The sequence below is a fragment of the Protopterus annectens genome, chromosome 11.part0, assembly GCF_019279795.1.
Source record: "Protopterus annectens isolate FY-2018-M chromosome 11.part0, PAN1.0, whole genome shotgun sequence".
NCBI lineage: Eukaryota > Metazoa > Chordata > Ceratodontiformes > Protopteridae > Protopterus > Protopterus annectens.
Genome location: NC_056745.1, coordinates 1355618373 through 1355641453, shown reverse-complemented (window position 1 = coordinate 1355641453; position 23081 = coordinate 1355618373). Strand labels below are relative to the sequence as shown.

Below are 23081 nucleotides of genomic sequence, written 5' to 3'. Positions count from 1 at the left end.
ACTGAATATTCTTATTGGACTAAAAATATAAAAACTAAAAGCTGTAATACCAATCTTCTTCAGACATTTATTGTCTTATCCAACCAATCATAACATATATCAAAAACTAAACATTCAACCAATAACATTAGTACCAACAGCCAACTGATAAAAGTTGCTATACTCAAGTGCGAATAAAAAACAACATGCTAATAAACACACTATCCAATGACATATTTCTTTGTCACAATCAATCAATGAAAGCCTTAGCATTTCTCATCCAAACACACACAAATCTCTCGACCAATGGAATAATAAACCAGCTATCTGCTACCTATCACATACAACGCCACTCTAAAGATGAACTTAGATTCAACAGTAAAAATGTCAGTATGAAAGCATCAGCATAAAAAATCAGTTACTAATAGTGATATAAGGATGCTTATGAATTGTCAATCTATTGGCTGAATACAGTGAGCAGCAAATGCTTCAGCTACAGTAATTATTAAACTCTGTCAATTGAATAAGCGTTATATACAGACTAATTAAAAACAATACAATACTATATTATCAAGCAATGCATCTTGTCATATTAAAACTCATTAAACCAAAACGTTTTATAAAAACAAAGGACGATCACTTTGTTTCCAGCAAATCAAAAGCGCAAACCCTCATACTCAACAAATAATAATATCAACTGCCAAGCATTGATAAGTTCAGTGTAAACCTAAAAAGTCTGAATAAAAAATCCATACAACTATCACATAGTTAGTTAATCCAAGATAGCTACTAATTTCGGCAACAAATCAAATCCACAAACCATATGACCAATAGAAGTGATCTTCGTAACATCAAGCACCAATCGTATTTAGAAGGGGGCGACTGCAAACATGATATAGATCTGAGAATACCATATCACACTTTCATTGCGGGCAGTAGCCTATACATTAAAAATATATAAACAAAATATAATAATATTGTTGTGGTTTATTATAGAACTAACTAGTCAATTTATTTTATTTTTTACTTATTTAACTTTTGTTTACCAGGAAAGTCCGACTTGGAACAAATTCTATTTTTTCAGCGGAGGCCCGGGGAGAAATGCTCCAGATCCATGTCTTTCTGACATGAGAGGAAACTGGAGCACCAGGAGGAAATCCACACAAACACAGGGTGGACATGCAGACTCCACAAAGAAAGCACCCCAGCCAAGAATCGAACCAGAGAACCTCTTGCTGTGAGGCAACAATGCTATTGCTGAACGACTGCACCGTCTGAACTCTAAGAGCCAATGTAAACAACTATGCATACAATCTTGCCACCATATGGAAGAGCTTCTATTCTACCTCATAGCCAATTGGAAATAACCATTACTTACATCAACGTATTAGGTTCATGGATCTAATGGCCAATAAAAAGATTCTTTAAGTGTCAACCAATCACATTCAAGACGGCCTCTCTCTCTCTTATATATATATATATATATACACACACATACACACACACACACACATCTATATATATATATATATATATATATATATATATATATATATATATATATATATATATATATATATATATATATATATATATATATATATATATATATATACACACACACACACACACACACACACACACACACAAGTATATATTGCATTCACCATTATTCACATTACTGGAAGTCTGGGGTACTTAAAATCATAACACTTGATGTACAACACTGAAATGTCAAAATTATAACGTGTTCAAATGTTGACATCAGAATACCTCATCCATTACATGCATAGAAAACTGAACTTGCCCCCTGCAGGGTCCATGTTAGTGCTCATTTTAGAGGACCCATGTTAGCACTCATTTACAGTTTTACTAACGAAGGACTGATGATATCTGTTACTCAGCTGTGTATTAGTGCAGTTTACATAGGTATTAAATGTATGCTATTAGCAGGTATTTTGACTTCAACATTGTAAAGTGCAATGTTTAGACATTTTAAGATTTTACATTCAATATTATGACTTTCAGTACACCACTGTTCAATATTTTTATTTATTTATTTTACATTTGTTGACTGGGCTAGTCCAGCTGGATATATGTCCATTTTCAGCAGAGGCCCGGGGAGAAAAGCTCCTTGAAAACATAGTAAAATTTATATATAAAAAACAATATTTCACAGGTACAGGTACAATACAAGATTAAGCTATTTTATACAAGATAGATTTTACAGATGTGGGTAGATTAATACATAAGCAAATATTTTCACTTCAAAACACGTTTGAATACAGAATCATATAAGTTGTTACAACCATTTATCTATATATATATCTGTGTGTGTATGCATGTCTATATGTGCACACATACATACACAGGCATGAATGTGTGTGTAGGGCAAAAAAAGCAGAGTCATACAATTAAACTAACCATAAAGGAAATGATGTACTTACAACACTAGATTTGTATTGTCTTTTTCCAGCCAACTCAATGAATGGGTTATCGGATCTGACCTCTGCCACTTTTTTTTCCAAACACTATGATTTGGGGCTCAAGTGCCTCCCCACCAATAATTCCCTCTGTTCTCCTGCAATATCTTAGATCAAGTTTACCCAACTGTACCTAATATTCTATCTCATACACTGAAAAGAAAAATGTTTATATCATACTGATAGTGATAAAGGAGAAAAGTTAGCTCAGTGGATGAAAATTATGATAAGGCCCTGGACAGGTCCAACTGCTCAGTCAAGACCCATTAGCGACAATTTGGCATGGATAACAGAGGGAGGCTGAGCCAGACAGAGAAAGTCAACACGGCTCTAGCGTTACAAGTACACAACTTCATATCCAGTGTCGTCTTTTCTGTCTGACTCAATGAATGTGACATATTCCCCAGCTACTACAGCTCTGGGGTTGTCTCATGGAAGGATATTCCAAACAATGGTGGAGCTTATGGATGCATAGTATCTAGACTGAACATCCATCTTACAGTGAGATACAAAGTTATGAATGATAGACCAAGCAGCTGTAGCACAAAGTATATCTGAAGAAACTCTGGCAAAAAAGATATTGGGGGCTACCACCGCTGTGGTTGAGCGAGTCTTGCATTTGTGTAGAAGTAACCCTTTCCTCATTGCATACAAAGGTAATGCAATCAGAGAGCCACTTGGATGGTGTGACTTTAGAAACACCTTGGCCCAACTTAGCTTTGAGAAGGAAAGAAGAAGTTGATAATTTTCCTGAATTCTTTGATACAATGTAGATAAAACCTCAGAAGATTGTGTATATGCATTAAATGTAAGATATATTCACCTTTGTTAGAGAAATTTGGAAAGAAAACTGTTAGATTGATGGACTGATTAAGAAACTAGTCCCAAAGGGAAACCCTATCCTTGTGAAAGATTAATTATGTCCTTCTGCAAAACAAAGTTTGAATTTCTGACATTCTCCAGGCGGAAGGGATGGCCACTACAAAGATAGTTTTCTAATACAAAAACTTCAAATCTGCTGAAGCTGCTGGTTCAAAGGGTGGTTTGGTTAAAGCTTGAAGCATCAATTAACATCCAAAGGGGGAATTGAATCTTTGACAGGAGTCACAGCAGAAAAGATCCCTTTAGAAAGCCCCCCTTTTTTTTAATTAACATCTTTACTAAATTAACATGTATGACACAGGCAATCTTACATTTACATAAATGAAAAACAAACATTGACATCACTTTAGTTGCAAACATTATACACCACAGACACCACTGAAACAATTGTAGTTGCAAACATTATATATCACTTATAATCTATTCAGTCACTGTCAGTTGAGCATTATATGGCTCATTCAAATCCTGCCTCTTAAACCTTGTTCCTTCTCTGCATATACTGTCCCCACAATTCCTATTTTCTCCTATGTAGTTTGCTCAGTCCCTTTCCTAAAGATCCCAATTCCAGTTGTTTTATCTCTGTTACTATATTCACTACTTCTAGTAAAGTTGGTCTAGACTTTGATTTCCATTTTCTAGTAACTGCTTTTTTGGCAGGCACGATAATTCGACTCAACAAGGCTTTACTATGTCTAGGCAATTCTGATTCTGTATCATGGCTCAAAGAAAATCATCAGCCCAGTCAATCCAATCCACTCAGCCAGCATCTCCGACAGAGCAGTTCGCAGGGAATCCTGAAATTTGGCCACCTCGCTACACTCCCCAAAAATATGTTCCCAGTCACCTTTTTCTTGCCTGTCACACCTTCAACATTTGCTATCCATCTGAACAAAAATTCTTTTGAGTCTACTTGGGGCATAAAAATACCTATGTAAACACTTTCAGGCAAAGATGCTAAATCTGCAAGACTTTGTTGCATATCTGGGATATATACATATATCCCTCATGGTCTCTGTGAATTGCTTATCCAATATCTCTTCCCATTCCTTTCCCAAGCTCCTCCGATTCTTATAATTATCATGCAATATTTTATATCGTTTACTAATTATTCCTTATTAATGCCAGCTTCTGTTCTAGATTCTATTTAAAATTCTACCAGTGCTGGTCTTTCACTTAGAAGACCCCTATTTCTTTCACTTTGCCAATACTCTGGCATCGATCCTCGACAGGGAAGGCAATCTCTAACCCGCAGTCCAAGTAAATTCTTGGCCTCTTCCCATTCTATTACCTTTCACTTTCTAGTTATTTGCTCTCAATACCTTGGTTCCTTTGCCAGTTTTCGCCAATAAATTCCAGCCCCCTCTTGCCTTTTATCTGTATCCTTAACCACAGTCATCCCTATCGGCAGAATCTCTTTTCTCCATTCTCATGCTGGTTTGGTTCTTAGAATACTCCCTGCTATTTTATGAATATAATACTCTGTATGATTTTTGCTGTTCTCAAGTGTCTGCATCCAAAATCCCAATCTCTCCTTACTTCTTGAGCTTCCCCCCAGTATCATCATCCCTTTCCACTTTGAATTAGTTTTCTGCTTGTGCTATAAGAGCCCTAACTGTGTTGCTCTAAAATACCTCCTCAAATTGGGTAATCCTAGTCCGCCTTGTTCTACTGGAAGATTTAGCTTATCCCACTTGACCCCTTGAACTCTTTAATTGCTATCCATAGCTTCTCCTCCAGCTGTATAAGACTTAAGGGACTAAAAACATAGGTTCATAGGCGCTTACTATGCCAACAACCACAAAGACCTTTCTAAGCCTAGCCATTCATCCCAAATCTCTAAGTTCTGATACCCTTGATAAGTGTAAGCATGGGCCTGGAAGATGAACCATTTACAGGTTATCTATTTGCATTAGAGACATAGGTGCCAAACCAGGGATGAATTTCCGGTTTTCCATCCAATTGTCCAAATGGCACTTGAATTGGATTAGAGAGGAACTCTGCTTCACATGGATCGGGAGCCTGTTCCATAGACTGGGTAGTCTCTGGGATACATACCTGTCTCTCCAGAAGGTCCATTTTAATTGCTTGTATCTTAGTATCCATACAACAAAGCTTCCAGTTTCTCAATGTTTGTATTAACCTTTGTTTAGTCTCTTCCCACATATCCTTAGCTACCACAAGAGTGTCATTTCTAATCCATACTCTTAAATACTTTGTTTTATCATGTCCCCATAAAAATGGATATTGTTTGAGAAATTCATGTGTGGGTACATAATTTACTGCTACTGTCTGTTTCAGCTTCATTAATTTTGTATCCTGAGAAGACTTGAAACGGTCTTAAATTGTTCCACAACACTGTAATGTCCCTTTCTGGTTTTGTCATGTATAAAATAATATCTGCAAACAGAGCCAGCTTTTCCTAACTACCACAACAATTATATCCTTGAATTTCTGAGCCCCTTATTTTCTTTGCCAGTGGTTCTAAATATAATGCAAACAAAGGCGAAAGCAGAGGTTCCTCTACTCAAACAGAAGTAATCAGATAGGACCCCACCCACTTTAATTTTCTCCTCCGATGATTAGATATATATATATATATATATATACACACACACACACACACACACACATATGCACACTCCTAATCAGCCTTACAATTGTATCAGTGAAAGCAAAGGCTTCCATTGTCCTGCTCATGAAGTCACAGGCTACTCTTCAAATGCTTTCTCTGCATCAATACCCACCAATAAACAGTGGTATTTTCTTACATTCTGCTTCCCCCCTGAATCAACAATGTTCTGTTAATATTGTCAAATATTTGCCTCCCCTCCACAAAACCACACTGATCCATACCTATAAATTTTGGTATCACTTTTACCATTCTTTTTACCATTATAGACAAACACTTTTTAATCATGGTTTAGTATTGAAATGGGCCTGTATGAAGCTGGATCTGATGGATCTTTACCCTCTAAGCATTACCATTACCACTGCCTTCTTCTAGGATGCTGGTACTTCTCTTCCTCTTAAAACACTGTTAAAAAAACTTTCAAATCTTTATCAGTTTTTCCCTCCTAGCTTCCAAACCTGCACAGGAATACCATATATTCTGGGGAACTTTCCTGTAGATTGGTTATACAGAGCCATTTTTATCTCATTTCTTCCTATCCTGTTAGTAAATAAGCCTCATCTACCTCTAACCTTGGCATATTTAATTCTTCCATAAACATTTCCATTTGTACCTTTTCTTGATTTCCATATTTCTCTGCTTTATACAAATTTTCATAAAATATTCAAAATATTTCTAATACTTCTACAGGATCTTGTGCTATCTTCCTTTTTATAGGATCCCTAAGCTTGGTGACAGCCCGTTCCACTTTCTGTTGCCTGAGTCACTGTGCTAGTTTTTGTGCTCTAGATTTATTAAAAAATATATATATTATTGAGGTAATCCCTTATTTTGTTTAGCATTCTGAAGTTGCTCCTTTTCTTGTTCCGAGAGATTCCCCCTATTCTGCAATACTTTAACATTTGTGAGTCCCTCTAAATTCTTGTTACTTCTTAGCCACATCTCCCTTCCCTTTATTTCCATTCTAGTTTTAAATTCCACTTTAATTTTATACCACTCCCTCACTATATTTTCAGAAGAAATTTCTATTTTCTGCAGTTGCGCCTGAATTTATTCCAAAACCCATTCCTTAAATTCCTCTCTTTTCAGCAAACAGGTAGGAAAGTGCCAGCGTCTCATTTTTATTTCTTTAGCATGCATTTTTATTTTTAGTTATTATTGGTGCATGATCTGAAATAGTTATTGGATGCATTTCAAGACCTTCAATTAAATGCATATGTTCCTGAGAGATATAAATTCTATCTAGCCTAGCCCAGTTTTTGTGTCTTGGAGAATAATATGCAAATCCACTCTGAACTCTTAGTACTGAATTCACATCTTTTATGCCAAACAATTTCATACAATTCTTCACAAATCTACCCTTCTTTATTATATTTTCCCTTCTAGGCACCCCCAGACACATCTTCACTGTCGTAAACCATAGGTTCATAGGTTGGTAACTAGGCTATCGACCCTAGGGCCTATACAAGCCTAGCCATAACAATTCCCTGGCTATTTCTTCCCACACTGTTTACTTCCCTGGTCCCCTAGCTAGCAAATTTCAGTCTTCACATATAAGTAATATTCCTTGCTGAAAGCTGATTATTTCTCCCAGAATTATCTTAAGTTCCATTACAGCAGTTTCAGGTGGAATGTAAATGCATGCCAGTGTAAGCCTCCTCCCTTGCCAGTAGCCCCTTATACTATACATCTTCCATTATCTTCTTTCCCTCTTCTATCACTGTTGGAGCTCCTCTTGCAATTAATATAAGTACTTATAGCTTTTTATTTTCACCAAATACTCCACTGAATAACCATTCTGAAAATCTTTATCAAATCCATATGTTTAGTTCTTTCCAGGTGAATCTCCTGTACCATGGCTATACTTGCATTTTACATTTCTTAATATAGTTCACTACTCTATTTTTTTATATTTATTTTTATGACCATTCAGACTGAAAGACATTACAGAAAGCATAACTTTCTTATATAGTTATTGCCAACTTTTATATATAACTGCTTTTTTGTTAAACGTCTAGTTTCAACTTTTATGTTACACACATATACTGGTCAGCAGGTTGGTCTTCTGTACAGTTGTTTCTCTTCAAATCCATTTGAGCCTATGCCAAATCTTACACAACTTTATTTTTTATGAAAGCCCTCAAACAGAACAACCCCCCAAAAAACCTATTAACTTAACACAAAAAACTATGTACATCTTCAAATATTTAAGTTTTTGATTCCTAATAAGAACAAAAGCTATAAGTTGATAGGCACACAGACAGGCTAGAGTTAACCAAAAAGAAAGGTTAGTCATGCTGAGATGCATGGTACAGCCTGTGCTATTAGTAAGTGCTATTTGATTTTGTCTATCTTTATAGCTCTCCAAGCTGAGAAAACACTTGGATGCCTTCATTAAACACTTTCTCCAAGACATTTCTCTTTACTAAATTGTCTTTTAGTCAACAAAACAGACAAAACTGCTAAGGGCACATTGCTTACCAGAAAAAAGCCTTATAATATTCAATATTCTTTTTCATTTACATGCTTATCAATAAACGTGTTACTGGATAATGCCTAGGGTCTTAACCCAGTCATTTTCCTATGCAAGCATGGGGGAAAACACACTGATTTTTTTCTTTTGTCATACTCTCTTAACCAGACCTTTCTTCTCTCCCCCTTTTACACGGCAGTGCCTACATTTCTTAAAACTGAAAAAGAAAAACAAAACACACAAAAAAGCACCTGTTTATATTAGTATCCCACTGCATTTAAAAAAATGAGAAAACTTTACTTCAAGTGTAATTGGTTTTGTTTTATCTTTAAAGTCCTCCAGCTGGGAAAACCCCTGATTGCTTTCAGCCAACATTATGTCCTAGACAATTTCTTTTTTTTTCTTTTCTCTTAGCCAATCCCCTTCCACCAGACTGTCTCTAGTTTCTCTATCAGAGTGTCTCCATGGAGACATGAGAAACAGTTTCTCTTGATCAGATTATTTCCATGGAAACATGGAGACCTGCTGCAGGACTGCTACTAAGTATACATACATTTGCTAGGGGAAAAAAAAAACTCATAATATTCAATGGTCTTTTTCATTTACTTGCTCTTTCTTAAAACTAATTTATAAGGTCCTTAATACAGTCATTTCCCTATGCAAGAATAAAAAAAACATTAATTTTAACTTTGTCATGCCTTTTTAACCATTTTTTTTACATTACGTTGCCTATATTTTTCAAAATTGCACATGAAGAAAGTGAGAAGAGGGGAGAAAAAGTAAAACAGCACCTGTTTACAATCTCCATTATACTTAAAAATAACGTGCCAAAAAAACCATACACCACAAATATAATACTATTAAGAAAAGACAATGTTTTCTTTACTTACTTAGCTTTCTCCCCTCGCTTCACTTCCCCAAAGCATTTTTCAGAACATTAATGAAATGAAGTAGGGCATACACTTTAGAGTCCCCCACTAATCCAATAATTTTTGAAAAAGTCCAATATTTCCATATTTTCTTGTTCTGTCACACTTCACAAATATAATTATTGCAATGTAATCCCACATTGAGTTACTGGTTTTATTACTGTTCTTCATCCAAAATTCTGTCGCTGCTTTATTTCCAACATACTCTCGATTCTTCTAGTCAACTCTCATGCTCCCTTCCTTTTCTCCAACATATTTCGTTGAAATACTGGTACAGTCTCTTTGTGGTACGTCTTATCAGAAGAACAAGAAGCAGAATCTCCTCCTGTTTCACAACTCACTTTTTGATGGACAAACTTTTTGTATTTCCTCCTTAGCTTGCACTTTATCAAAAAATTATTTTGTTCCTCCAGGGAAAAATACTTTAATGATAGCTGGATACAGCAGTTTGAATTTCAAACCCTCGTCTTGACATTGCCTGAATAGTGGAATTAATTTACTCCTCCTCTTCTGCCTGGTGTACAGTGAATAATCATTCTCCACAAACACTCTGCTGTCTCCCACTTTTAGTATTTTGTCCTTCTGCCACAGTTTTGTCAGAATCAACTCCTTCTGCTGGTAGGATTGAATCTTTACTGTTAATGGTTTAGGTTGCTTTCTTATAGCTAGGTTTGGACCATACACAAGATGTACCCTTTCAGCTAAACTCCTGCTGTAGAATACCAGTCCAGTTGCTTATTTGTGCTTTCATAAAATGAATGCAGTGTGTTCCTTCCAGCTTCTCTGATATAGTTGAAAATCGCATGCTTTCTCCTATGTGCTCTGTCCTCTAATTCCATTATTTTTTGAAACATTTCTTTCTAAGCAGTCTCATATTCAGCCAGCCTTTTCTTCATTTCAGCCTCCAATTTTTGCAGCTTTATTATCTCATCCGAATATCTGTTTAAAGCCGCTTCCATTTTTTCCAGCCTTTTGTTGTTTGTGTTGATATACTCTATCAGTGTTTTGTTTAGCTTAACCAAGTCTGCATGCAGCGGTCTTGTATCTTCGTTTAGGTTATTGGAAGTCGTGTCTGAAGGTTGCTTTTTGCTGAAGAGCTGCAGAACTTTCCCCAGTCAGTGTTTCTTCCTTATTTTTTCTAGCTGACTTATTTCAGCGTCTTCTGTATTTCTTTATTCCTGGCAACCCAGCCAGTGCATTTACAAGCCAGTTACTGAAATTTACCCATAAACACAAGTCTACTGGCCTTCTCTGCTAAGTTTCCATTTTCACACCAGGAGAGTTAGAAACAAGCTGTTACTCAGTGTGCAGCCATCTTGGAAGTCTCTTTAGGAAAGCCTTAAGATAGTTTTAAGGATGCAAGAGGGTTGCGATTTTCCCCAACATGAAAATTGGATATGGCTGCTTAATGGTTGACAAACTGGCACTGTACTGCAATATATCTGCTAGAAAATCCAAAATGGAAGGAAATTATGCTGAAAAATGTCTAAGGTCCTTAGTAGAGACCCAAACAGCAAATCTTTTCCATTTACTTTTGTAAAACGTTCGCATGTTAGGTTTCTGACATGATAAAATATGGGTACTTTAAGAGGAAAATATGGCAACATAAGCCATCATTGTAATTGGAGGAACACTGTGATAGCTTCAGGACTTCTAGGTCTCTATGAGGCTGGCTAGATGGGTGGGATAGAAGGTTGGAATGAGGATGCAGCTCACATGGATAGTGCTTTAGACGAGACCAAAGAAAGGAAAAAGTGCAATTGTAAACACTTCCCATTAATGAAGAAGTTGGAGTGTATTCACTGTTGCAGTCATCACATTTGGGTTATTCCTGCCAGGTTAACCCTTGGCCGGCCAGAATACCAGAGACTTAGTATTTCTGCATCAGTTGCTGTCGCTTGAGGACTGACATCACGTTGTCAGGGGTATAAAGTAAGGCAGCCAAGGCCATTACATCAGTTTTTCTTGCCCTAACCTGTCAGGAGCCCCCAAAGAAGGAGACCAGGTTCTTGGTGTTAGAACCCCACCAGTGGAAAATAAATACCAATATGTCCCTTGTATGGAAAGTAGAACAAGGAAGAATGGTAACAAAAGGAGAAAGAGAAAAAGGGGGATGGAGGGAGGGAATCCAAATGTACTATGTTCTTCATGCTTCATTGTTGCAGTCATCACATCTGGGTAGATTCCCAAAGCTGAGGAAATGGGTGGAGGCAGTCAAGGAAGCTAGGGGCTTGGCCAGGATGCCCTGCAAGACTGCAAAGGCAAATCCTGCCCTGGATTTGGAGGAGAGAGGCAGGTGGTAATGCTTGGTAAAAGTGTGAACAGATGTCCAAGGTGGCAGCGACTCCTCTGAGGAAAGCTGCAGAGGTGGGGGCTGCTCTAGTGGACTGTGTCCTGACCTCCTTGGGGGGAGGCTTGCCATGCTGTTTGTAGCAGAAATGGATGCAGTGCGCTACCTATTTGGAAATGGTTTGCTTGGAAATGGCTTTGCTTTCTGCCCCTGTAGCAAAGCTAACCAGCAATTGATCAGACTTTTTGAAGGAGTTTGTCCTGTCCAGATAATATCTGAGCTGTCTGTGCACATCTAAAGAGTGAAGAATCCTTTCCCCCTTGTTCTAGAGATTAGGAAAGAAGGTGGGCAAATGAATGGATTGGTTGAGAGCCACAATGGACACCACCTTGGGCATGAAGGATGGGTTAGTTCTGAGGGATACCCGGTCTGCATGGAAGATGATGAAGGGTTCCACAGCTGGTTGAAGTGATGGCCAGAAGGAAGACGGTCTTCCAGGAGGGAAATTTTAGCTCTACAGAAGAAGCTGGTTCGAAAGGAGGCAGTGTGAGCTTTTCCAAGACAAAGTTAAGGTCCCAAGCTGGCGTTGGTGCCCTTCAGGGGGGCCTCAAGTTGCTAGCCTCTCTGAGGAACTGTTTGATCAAGGGTGTGAGAAAAGGGGCTTCTCTTGTGGGAAAATGGGGAGAAATAGCAGTGGCATGAATTTTTATAGAGGAAAAAGAGAGACCACTGTGTAGTAGGTCAACTAAGTAATCCAGGATGAGAGGGATGGAGGGTTGTGCCATACTGGCCCCCTTAGCCTGGATCCAGGTGCAGAACCTTTTCCATTTATCTGCATAAGACTTTATGGTGCTAGGGGTATCTGGCCTAATGGATAACATCCAGAGCCTGTTTACTGAGGATGGCAGATTGGTTCGGGGTTAGGGAATAAGCCAAGCTGCCATACTGAGTGTCTGTAATTGGGGATGCATGAATTCCCCTTCCCTCTGGGTTAGGAGATTTGGAATCTGAGGAAGATACCATGGAGGCAGTGGGAACAGGCTGCGCAGCAAGGGGTATCAGTGCTGTCAGGGCCAGTCTTTAGCTATAAGAATGGTCATTGTTTTTTCCTCCTTTATTTTGAACAGTACCCTGGGGATGAGAGGTAAGGGAGGAAAGGCATAGACTGAGGTTGGCCCAGCGGAAGGACAGGGCATCCACTTTCCAAGCCACACAGTGATGCTCACTGGTGTAGAATTTGCTGAGCTGATGGTTGGTGTGGGAGGCAAAGAGGTCAACCTTCGGGGTTCCCCATTTCTAAGATATTAGGGTGAAGGTACTTCTGTTGAGCTGGCACTCATGTCGGTCCAGAAGGTTTCTGCTTAATTGGTCTGCCAGGGACTTGAGAGAGCCTGGTAGGTATTGTGCTAACAGGTGTAGTTGGATAGAAGAGGCTGTGAGCCAAAGGGTCATGGCCAGCCTGCATAGAGAGTAGGAGTGAGTCCCTCCCTGCTTGTTAATGTACAACATCACAGTGGTGTTGTGTTTTGATCAGGAGAACCCCTGGAGAGAGAACAGGTTTGAAAGCTATCAAGGCGTGCTGCACACCCATCATCCCTTTTTGACTGATGGGCAGGGGGATTTGCTGTTGACTCCATTGGCCCTGTATGCACCTGCCGTCCAGGCGTGCACCCCAAGTGTAGTCGGATACGTCTGTGGTGAAGGTCTGGGCAGCGGGGTGTTGGGAGAAGGGCAGCCCCTTGTTGTGGGAGTATGCTGTTGCCCACCAAAGAAATTCCTTTCTGAGGCAAGGAATTATAGGTAGAAGAGTTTCCGGGTCACGAGAGTGTTGACACCAAAGGCTCTTTAGGTACCATTACAGTTTCCTCATATGCAGTCTGGCATACGGAATGAGGAGTATGCAAGATGCTATGAACCCCAGTGCTTGCAGAAAGCTGGGCCTGGTGGCCAGTTGAGAGAAGTAGGCTGACAGGAAAATTTGTTTCTCTGGTGTAAGGTATGCCTTCTGAGATGCTGTGTCCAGACTTGCTCCCAGGAAGATTATCCTTTGGGTGGGCACCTATTTTGATTTATTTTTATTGATTATGTACCCTAGGGAGGTTAGTAGGCTCTTTACAAGGCCAGTTGCTTGACCAGCTTTTCCAGGCTGTCTGCCTGAATAAGACAGTTGTCCAAGTAGGGGTAAATCTGAATATTTCTTTGTCTGCAAAGGGTAATGGCCGGAGCCAGGCCTTTTTGTGAAAACTCTGGGAAGAGTAGATAAGCCAAAGGGAAGCACAGAGAACTGAAAGTGTTGAGATCCTTCCCTGAAGCAGAGATATTTTCTGCAGGATTCCCTGATAGGAATGTGGAGGTAGGCCTCTTTTAGATCCAGGGTGCCTAGCCAAGCATCCTTGGACAGCATGAGTAGCAGCTGCTGGAGATTGAGCATCTTGAATTTTGGTATCATCAGGAGGGTGTTTAGAATGGATAGATCGAGGATGGGACGGCCAGGTGCCCTCTTTTCTAGGCACCAGAAAAAGTCTGGAGTAGAAGCCTTGGCCTATCTGTTCTGCAGGAATGTGCTCTACTGCCCTCTAAGAGAGCAGGGAATGGATTTGCTTTTGAGCCTCTGCCCACTGACTTGTAGTAGATTTTGGGGTTGGAAGGATGTGGAAAGAGAATTTGTATCCCTGAGACGCAATGTTCAGAACCCATTGGTCCTTGATAATGGTGGCCCAGGTGCTTGAGTGAAAGGAGAGTTTTCCTCCTAGGGTTAAGTGAAGGTGGGCAGAGGGGAGGTTGGGAGGAGGTGAGTCATTGTGAGTTCTTACCATAAGGAGGTGGCTTAGAACTCCCTGGTTTTGAAATGGAAATAGTTCACTGCTTAGATCTCTGCATTCCCTGGGGCTGCTGTCTTGGGGAGGGGGGTCGGTTCCCACAGGGCCTAGGCTGGGCCTGTTTACTTGGAGCAGGAAAGGACCAGTGCTTGGAGGAAAAATGTCGGCTGGACCTGTAAGAAATCTGTTTGCATAGATTTTGCTTTTTCTTCCATCATTTTTAAGGCCTCTTCTGCCTTAGTGCCAAATAAGTTATCTTTGTGCAAGGGGGCATCCACCAATTTAGATTTGACATGGTCTGGCAGGTGCTGTTCCTTAAGCCATGCATGTCTTCTAATGACAGACCCAGTGACTGCTGCCTTGCAAGAAGCTTCTAGGGTGTCAAAACCACAGTGCAAAGTGTGTTTAGTTACTTGACTTGCAGAATGCATTAAGTCTTGTAAATCTTTAGATTCTGCCCAAGCAGGAAAGGAAGACTTTTTGTTTAAGGAGTTTGAAGGTACACTGCTGATATTTAAGCTTATGGAACTGACAATTTAGTGCCCTGATAGCAGGAGTAGCTGAGGTGTATACTTTTTTACCCCATCTGTCCAATGCTCGGGAATCCCTGTCTGAGGGGGTGGGATTTTTAGCAGAGGTTGCTTTAATCCCTTTTCACATTGAGAAATGACCTCAGGGTCAGTTGTTGGATTTTTAAAAAGATACTTGTGAGAGTCAGGGACTCTGTAGTACCTATCTGATTTTCTGGGAGCAGGAGGTAGGGCATCAGGAGTCAAGCTGGATTCAAGGAAAACATCATCCACCACGTCCAGGACTGGAGGAATGGCCAAGGGTCTGTGCTGCAGAAGATCTAGGAATTCCCTGCGTCTTTTTTTTAGGCTGAGGGTAGTCCTGAGACTCCCACTGGAAATTCTCCCTTAAAGTATGCAGGGTTTCCCCAAAGGAAAAATCCTCTGGGGTAGTGGCTGAAGGAATGGATTCTTCTGCATCAGAAACCTCATAAGTGGAGAGAGGTTGCATGTCTTCATAGTCAGATGCATTAGATTCATCTGACTCTTGTTCAGACAAAACTATTGAGGACAGATCTCTCTTCCTTTTTGAGGGGGTAGCTTGGCGTCACCTGATCAGCATAAGGTCTTCCGCCATTTTAAGCCTTTGAGATTGAGGCAAGGTAGCAGGCCCCTGAGAGTGGGTAGTCTGTTTCTTGGATGTGGTTCGAACACTGGGCCTAAGGAACTCAGTGGTTTTCGAAAGAACAGTAGTCGTGAAAGAAGACGTCTGTTTGTGTTGAGATTCAGTGGTGCGAAGGACTTCCTCGGAAGCCGGTGCCTGCTCAGCGGCTAAGGACCCATCCAAGGTAGAGACAACTGCAGGATCTTTAGATGAAGAAGAGTTTTGCGGCATACCAGACTCCAAAAGGGTCACGGTAGTGGCGTGCGAATCAACTGAAGCGAGCATCAGGGACTGCGAAAGCACCTCACTGAGCACCGGAGGACTGACGACTAGCTTAACGGAAGCATTGTCGGTAGGTTTGGACCTGTGCGGTCTTCTCTGTCTTTATCTTTACGTCTTTTTAAGAAGATCTGCCGTCACATGGCTTACCGAAGCCATATAGGAATTAGAGGACTGTAAACGAAAATATCTGGCTACAATAAGGGCCAGACGATGGATAGTTCTGGCATTAAACAAAGCTCAGAAGTGACAACGAGGGACGTTGTGGTCTGGGCCAAGACAAGTGACACAGTAAGAGTGGAAGTCTTAGTGTTCTGTTTGCTTTTTACAGGCAAGACAATTATTAACTTTTTTTGACATCGGTTAGTGCAAGAAAATAGGATCCCCAACGGGCTTTAGAAGACTTCACTTCAATTCGGAAATGAAAACTCAGGTAGCGGCCAACCAGCACTCGTGCAAACTGCTTTTGCTTCGGGCTCCATGGCAAGAAAGACTGATGTAATGGCATCGGCTGCCTTACTTTATACCACTGACAACTTGATGTCAGTCCTCAAATGACAGCAACCGATGCAGAAATACTAAGTCTCTGGTATTCGGGCCGGCCGAGGGATACCCTGGCAGGGATAACCCAAATGTGATAACTGCAACAATGAAACACGAAAAACATCCAAAGTTGCTGCGGCCAGAGGGGGGTCAATGAGAATTACTGTTGCTTTGGTTATAAGGGGAAAAGGTAGAAAGGAATACAGGAGACTTGGGAGCCAATTGTGGACCAGGGAATCCCTTGGTAACTGACCCTCTGGGGGAACTGGGGCAAAGATGCTGCTGCACTTTGTGTTTTGGTGGGAAGTGAAAAGATTGCAGCACAGCTGCCCCCAGCTACTGAAACTGGTTGAGCGACCACTCATGAGGCTAAAGAGTAAACCTAGTCAGTCTGTCTGTTAAGACACTGGTGTTCCTTGGAATGTGCACTGCCATTAGAAAGCATTGACAAGTCACTGCTAACTGTCACACCCTCATGGCTTCCTGGCACAATGGGTATGAAAGGGTTCCACCCGTTTGCTGATGTACTAGATTACTGCTATGTAGTCCATCTAGATGGAGAGTATACCTCTGGGGACAGAGTTCTGAAAGGCTTACAATGATAGGAAAACCAACACTGATGTGAAGATTGGCCTCTGACTTAAACCACATGCCTTGTACTGCCTTCTCTTTGTAACGTCCCCCACCCCAGAAGGGAGCCAACCATGAACACAGTGGTCATCAGGGTGGTTAGGTGTATAGGTAACCCCAGCAGACAAAGAGTTGAGGACAACCACCATAGAATGAGACATCTGCATACTGACGTGAGTTGCATCAGAAAGTAGAGAGATTGATGCAACACGGACCACTAAATCAAAAGGGTCCATTGCAGTACTCTCATGTAGTATCTTACTTGTGGGATCATAGTTACTGACAAAGCCACTGACCCCAATACACGAAGAATTAGTCTTGTTGGGAAGCTGCAGGAAGAGAGAACTGTAGAAAGACATATAGATAGGATTCTCGATTCCAGCAATCTGGCTATTTGGGATGTTGTGTCCAGCTGATACTCTATGATACTCTATGAATTCTACTGCTTGCTTGTCAACTTGCTTTTCATCAGGTTTGTTGCAATGCCTAAATGGTGGAAGAACTGGACCAAGAAGTCCTCTGCACTGGCTCAGCTGATCTCTGGTAGGAGCAAAAAATAGTCATTCAGATATGAGAGCACCCAAAACGTATGCAGTCTTAAATAAGCTGTGACCACTGCCATGCACTTGAACATCCTGGGGTCTGTGGTGAGACCAAAGGGCAGTGCTGTGAAATGGAAAAAAACTACCTCCCCCCTCCCAACCAAAAGTGGTGAAACCTTCTGGATTGCTTCTCTATTTACATGGTAGTAAGCATCTTGAAAACATATTGAGCATATACAGTTGTCTTTCCACAGAAGAAATAAACTGTACCATGACCATCTGGAACCTTAAACTGGACTGTACCATGACCATCTGGAACCTTGTTTTACGAACTTGAGTGTCTGAGGTGCAGAACGTGCCAGAGGTCCCAGATTTTTTTTTTTTTTGGGGGGGGAACCAAAAATAATCTAGAATAGTCTACAGATCCTTGTTGTTCTGGTGGGACTTCTTAGACAATTTGCTTTTCTGGCAGCTTTGACTCCTATGCTACTGCTAGGATTCTCTGGGTGGAATGTTGGGGATTTTCTTTTTGTTGGTTCAGGGAAAAGCAAAGGCAATAACGTAGTCTCTGGTCATTATCTTCTGCACCCAAGAATCTTGAGTGATGGCTAGCCAGGCATATGGATGCAGAGATAAGCACCCTCACTGCCTCTAGAGTGTGGCAGTTGGGCAACTGTCCAGGAGCCGTGGACGAGTTTCTTGGTGAAGGGATCTTGAAACTTTTGATTCTGCAGACCACCTCTGACCCCTGTTTGACAGCCATTAAAATTACTCCCCCCCCCCCCTCTGTCTCAGGCTCTTCTGTAACAAGAAGTGTCCTGGGCAAAATTCAAGAATTTGTGAAACCAGTGTGTCTTCCCACCCTTCTGATTTTGGGAAAATGTTTTCTGGGGGTGGAAAAGCATATGCCTACGGCAGACAGAGTCTTGCTCTTCTGCTCACTTCTGTTGAGTGTCAATTTTTAATTTGGGTCCAAAAAGTGTTGTCCCATTAATGCAGGCATTGATGAAGGACATCTTAAACTTTTCTGTAAAATTGCAGAGATGCATCTAGAACTGCCTGCTGCTCTCAAAGTGCCATCTGCTGTACTGGAAATTAGGCATATGCACACATTAGACATGGACAGTAGAGTAGACAGCTGTGCCTAAATTTTTTCTGGATTTCTACAGGCTATTTAACAGAGACATGTTTGGAAAGTTCTTTAGTCAAACCCCTCTGAAAATGAATCGTGTGTGTCAGGTCATTCATGATTAGTCTTGGAAAACATTTAACTGACACAGTCATGGACATCAATAGGGATTAGGGTTACCACCTGTCCCACTTAGCGAGGGACAGTCTCTCTAGGGGCAGTTGAGTCCTGCAAAAAAATTGTAAAAATGGCAAATGTCCTGAGATTTTTAGGACAAAATTATTTCCTATATTTTATGTAATAGTTGCATAAAACAGTTATTCTGTATCTGAAACCCCTAAATGTTATAAGAAACAGAATAAGCAACTAAAATGCTACAATAATAAGCTTTTATTTAGGCAAAAAAGTGAAGTTCTGTCCTTTGTACTGGCCATGGGTATGTTTCGGCCTGCAAAATCTGACGTTTGTACTAAAAATATCCCACTATGGGCATCTGAAAAGGTGGCAACCCTAATAGGGATGGTTGTTTGAATCTTGGTTGTATAACATCTGAGAATATGAATAGTTTTGGGTTCAGTGGAAGTTATGAACTCGATCAGTAGTAGTGCATTTTTTAATATAAATTGGTGTTTCTTTCATTTACATCAATGGAGTAAATAACAAACACAAAAACAGAAATTTTGAAAAGAGTCCTTTCCTTTATTCCAGAAAACAGGGAAAACTTGTTTCAGTCAGCAAGTAATTTCAAGTTATACATAAAGTATTGACTTTAAAATTTTACTTCATAAGACAGAAAAACAAAATAGCTATCAAACATTTAGTAAAAAAAATACTTTGAACAACCCTACACTGAATTCTGCAGTGCAAGTTTTTGAACAACGCTGTTTAAATGACATTACATTTAATTTTTAAGAAAGGAAAGTTATTTTATAATATTTCTAACAAAAAATGCTAGGTTTTGAGTAATCTAAACAAGGATGGTACTTTAAGATTTATGAAGTTGGGTGCAGGTACACTTGTCATAATGACAGAGGAATATACTCAAAGGATGGACACTGTTTTACACATGGTAACAGTTATAACCAAGTTGAAATGAGGGACATCAACTTGGCTTTTCAGCATGTGGATCTTGAACTTTTAGCTTTATTACTTAACAATAAGTTAGATTTAGATTTAATTTTTAATGTTGAATTTCCTAAGGTAGGATATATTTTGGAATTCTAAATATCCACAAAACCCGAAATGAATCCCTTCCTTCAATCAATAAATGCAACACTCAATTCAAAAACTGAATTTACGAGTATATATATATATATATAAGGGACGTTCAAAATATAACTTTTCAATCAAAATCCTTTTTTAAAGACAGTTGGCATTTTTTGGCTAACATACAAATTATGAGAGACAGTATTTACTCCTTTGCTACAACTGATGCAGAGTCTTTGTACACTAGTATTTCCCTAGAGCAGGGTTTGAAAATGATGAGGTGACACCTGGTTAGCAATTACAGTTTTACATCTAAGAAAACTGAATTATTAATACTGACAAGAATTGTTCTGCAAAACACCTTTTTTTTTAAATCAAGTTTACTGACAGTTTAAAGGTGCAGCATTTGGGCTAACATGGCCCCACCCTGTGCTTATTTAATTATGGCTCAATATGAAAGTAAATTTGTGGATGAATCAAGATTTAAAGAAAACAGTTTTTCTATGTTTCATAGATATGGCTTTATCATTTGGAAGAGTGACGAAATAAGTTTTCAAAATTCCTTTTGCATTGAAGCAATACTAAAGATTTTTTAAATTTACACTCATGGTCTAAACGTACTATTATTTTTTTTTTGGACACTAAAGTGAATTCCAAAAGTGGGAAACTACAGTTTAGTGTTTACAGAAAACCTGCGTTTGTCAACATGTACTTAAATGCTAATAGTATGCACCCCAAGTTTGTAAAAGTATGTTAAAAAGGGTTTACTATCATTTCACCGATCGCACTTTGTGCGAGTTATCGGTACCACATCAGCGAAACAAAACGACTGACACAAAAGGCGAACGCGGAAGTGGAGAATGTCAAAACTGACATACTTCAAACATTCTCCACACTTCTGCAAGCGGTACTACTGTGCAACACACAGCAAAGAACATTTTTGCAGTGGGGCAAGCCCCCCCAACTCCAACAGCCTAAGAGGATACATCTAATTTCCTGGTCCATGGTGGCTGTAGGGAATATAACACAGAGTGCCAAAGAAAACGATGAATGGTCTGACGAACCACAATTGGCCACAGCACAGTCACCCATCTGTGGCCAAGGCAAATTTGTAGCCAGCTGAAGGGACAAAGGCTGTTTTGGAAATTTTTTTTTTTTGTGACTGGAAGAAGGAAAAATAGAGGGGTCTGCAAATTTTTCAATTTACATGGTGAAGCTAAAATGAATCCTGAAACCAGGTAAGACTCACAGCAGCAGTTGGTGAAAAGGGCAATTATTAAAAAAATTAATTTTCCATCAAAAGTTACAGTTAAAAATCACTGTAAACAGTTACTGCAGCTCCCAAAAGCAAATCAACACAAGTGTGAGTTAGGAAAAACAAATAAAAATTTAGTTTTAACAGCTTTTTTTCAACAAAAGTGAAAGGCTGCACGTCACAGTAAAAAGTGACTGAAGGTCACGGGACAGCCAATAAAAACATTTTCTTTCACATAATTTAAGCTAGGGAAAAGTAAGTTTCTGCAGCAAAATTAATTGTGGAATTTTTTTTGCTTCCCCGTCAAAAGAAACTTATCTGCCCAGCAATGGAAAAGTGTAACCCAACCATTTGTCCATGAAAGCCTGCAAGAGGCATGCTCTTCAGCAGCAGGAAAGCTCTGAAGGACTTGGAGGACATGACATTTGTTTTCTTCAGCAGTTTGAACTTGTGGAAAGTGCCCTGATGCTTTGGCAGCTTGCTGGCTGTTACAGCCTATGCAGGACATAACATACACAGCTAAGACTAATGCAGCATCAATCAAATGATTAACTTAAAAGCATTCTATGTCTGAAAATATAATGGGCAGGATTCACGAAGCCTCCGTGTAAGAGTTACAAGGCTTACACGGAGGCTGCAGTTAAACGGTGTGATGTCAGCATGCCATGCATATGCATGAGGGCATGCTGAATCACACCTAAGGTTAACACGGTCCGTGTAAGACAGTAGGGGGCGTGTCCGTAGGGCGAGCTCTGCAAACGGACACGCCCCCCAGAAGAGTAAAAGTCCCGAAAGTAAACCCCCACGACAGAGTCCGTGTAAATGTGAATAAACACAACACAACACATGCCCCCACAGACTATGAACATAAAATTTAAAAATGAACATCTTATATTTTTTTTTATAAGTTTTAAAGATGTTTGCCCGTGAGTGCGCTCGTTTGTGCGGGCGTGCCCGGCGCTTAGCCACAGTTGGCAGTAAGTGAAAAAGCATACAAGAACTAAATATGCAAAGCAAGCCAAGAAGCAATAGCGTAGCGGTAGAGATGTCGGCTGAAGAGGAGGCAGTCATGGTTCGAGCCCCCACATCATCAATTTTTATTTTTAGTGAAATAAGCACGAAACAATTCCCTGATATATATGTACAAGTATAAAATTATTTTTATGTAAAATGTAATGAAATGGGCCATGTATTATGAAGAAATGTGTGAAAAAAAAAAAACAAATGTCAGAAGTGCCCATAGCTGAGCTACACTCTAACAAGCTGAGTATATCTGCCCGTAGGTGAGCAGTGGTTTAACAGGTGTAAAATGAGTGCCCGGGGTTGAGCAGAGTTCTAACACGCTGAAACTGTGGGCCCATAGCTGAGCTGAGCGTAATATGTGTGCTGACAGCCAAATGACGCGTAAACCAGTGTGACTCGTTTGCACGGAGCTGCGCACCGCGCCAACAAGCTAACAGACGGGCAACGTTGAGCAAGCTGTATCAAAACTGCCTTTACACAGACACACCTCCTAGCCTGTGTAGACAGTCATAAAATATAAAAAGCAATGGCCAGGATCGAACTCAGGATACCATGCACCATAGTCAAAGTACTGAACCACTAAGCCATGACAGTTGCTCTTAGAAATGCAGTAATAGCATATATATAGGAATGAATGGAAAGAGGAGCATGACAAAGCAGGTTTTGTGAAGCGGATACAATTCCAAAATGGCCAATCACAGATAAGTGCAGGAAAAACGGCATATATAAGCCCCATAGGCGGGAATACACAGCATAACAGATTGTGGAACCGACTTGCAGTCAGGATGGCAGGTGTAGGAGAGGGTAGTTGCTTCCG

General features: G+C 40.1%; 1 protein-coding gene across 1 annotated transcript in view; it reads right to left on the bottom strand.

Annotated features, from left to right (window-relative positions):
• Positions 1-23081, bottom strand: part of MKLN1 (muskelin 1) — a 1607387-nt gene that overhangs the window by 714765 nt on the left and 869541 nt on the right. The gene's annotated exons all lie outside the window — the stretch shown is intronic.